Below are 1,585 nucleotides of genomic sequence, written 5' to 3'. Positions count from 1 at the left end.
AAGAGGGAAGGGGGTATGGATTAGGGATAGGGCCTGGTGTGATTTGAGCTACTGAGGGATCCTTAGGGTCAATCTATTATCTCTCCTAAGATTTGCTTACATTTTACAGGAGGGTTAAATACTTAAACAGAATGGATAAAACCGTAAATGGAATTTAGGTTGTCTTGAAATTACGATGTTTATGGCTTCTGCCTTGTAAGAGAGCAGTTTCTATAATACTATGTTTCTGAATAGTTCAAGAAACGTTTTGCACAAAGGCTTATAAAATGGCCTTACAGAGCCCACCTCCAAGCCTGGGGGTGGATGTGCCACATGCCTAGAGAGCTGATTTCAAAGTCAGGACTGAGCCCCCACTTTCTTTTCATGTTCTTTGTATATTGGAGCAGGACCTACCCCTGGCTTACCCAGGACAGACAGCACTGGAACCAGACAGCTGCCCCAGGGTGCAGCCCCACTACTGACCAGAGCCTCAGGGAATTAGGAGGGAAAGAAGAAAAGACAATTAGTGGGATTATCTCCTTAATCCAGCCACAAGCTGCAGCCCTGACTGCCCTTCCTGAGTCCACCATCACCCCACCAGCCCTGCTCCTCTGGCTGGTCTTCCAGCCGCGTCCCACCCAAGGTTTATCTCCAAGAGTGTTTTCACCCAGTTTTACCTTTCGGAGACTTACGCAGGGCCGTTCTCTGAGAAGCTAGCTCAGTAGATGGTTTCACTTTTTCCTGGCAATGTACTGACTCCAACTCTCCTAGTCTTAAGAAAACACTGCTGGACGGTGTTCCAGGATGTAGTCGTTTACCAAGGGAACCCCACCCAGCTTCGGAGGCCCTGCTGGGAGCCCTGTGCAGATTAGTAGATCAATAATAAGCAGGGCAGGCAGGAAAGGACACGGGAATCAAGAGGATAGCAGAGGAAACTGAAGAAAGGAGAGACACCCAAGAGTAGAAAGCGACTGGGAGCTGCCAAGGAATAAAAAAAGTAGCGCTGATGGGGAGGAAGACATGTGAGTTAAAGGGGGAAGTTTCTGTGAATGTCTTAATATGTGGTAGTGTAAGCAGTAGGTTACCATGCCCATTTGTAAAAAGAAAAAAAAACCTTCAAACTGTGCTTCAGAAATTCCTCTCTATACAAAAACGTTAATAAGCTCTCAGGCAGGGCCAGCAGGTGGCATGGTGGTTAAAGGCACTGGACTCCCACATGGCCAGCCATGGTTCAAGTCCCAGACCTGGTGGCTTGCTTTCTCACTTTCCTTCTCTCCTTGATCAAACTGGAAAATAATAATAAATAAAGTTCAATAGAATAATTCTCTTTAAAAAATAAGCTCTGGGGACCAGCAGTTAGCGTAATGGCTATGTCGCTGGACTCCCACGTAGTCGACCGCGGTTCGCGTCTCGGACCTGGTGGCTTAAAACTCACGCCAGGTGCATGTGCGTGCATGCCCAAGATCCCGAGAGGAGAATGGAGAAGGGATTGCGGCGTGACCATCCCCCCTGGGGGGTGATTTCTCACTTTCTATCTCTCTGTCTCTCTCTGACTGTCTGGCGAGCGCACGCGCCCTATAGCAAAAACCTCTCCAAAAAAAAGAAA

General features: G+C 47.9%; 1 protein-coding gene across 5 annotated transcripts in view; it reads right to left on the bottom strand.

Annotated features, from left to right (window-relative positions):
* The window catches only part of LRRC31 (leucine rich repeat containing 31), a 72,059-nt gene that overhangs the window by 24,353 nt on the left and 46,121 nt on the right, over window positions 1-1,585 (bottom strand). Inside the window, exon 1 of one of the 5 annotated variants that reach the window (XM_006150260.3) lies at window positions 405-696. The exons of the other annotated variants lie outside the window; for them this stretch is intronic. The gene's annotated coding sequence lies outside the window, so the exon portion shown is untranslated. Of the gene's footprint in view, window positions 1-404; window positions 697-1,585 lie in introns of those variants that run through there. 5 annotated transcript variants of the gene reach the window in all.

This window comes from Tupaia chinensis, unplaced genomic scaffold (assembly GCF_000334495.1).
Source record: "Tupaia chinensis unplaced genomic scaffold, TupChi_1.0 Scaffold000281_1, whole genome shotgun sequence".
Taxonomy (NCBI): domain Eukaryota; kingdom Metazoa; phylum Chordata; class Mammalia; order Scandentia; family Tupaiidae; genus Tupaia; species Tupaia belangeri.
The sequence above is the reverse complement of the archived record's forward strand: the minus strand, read 5'-3'. Positions and strand labels throughout refer to the sequence as shown.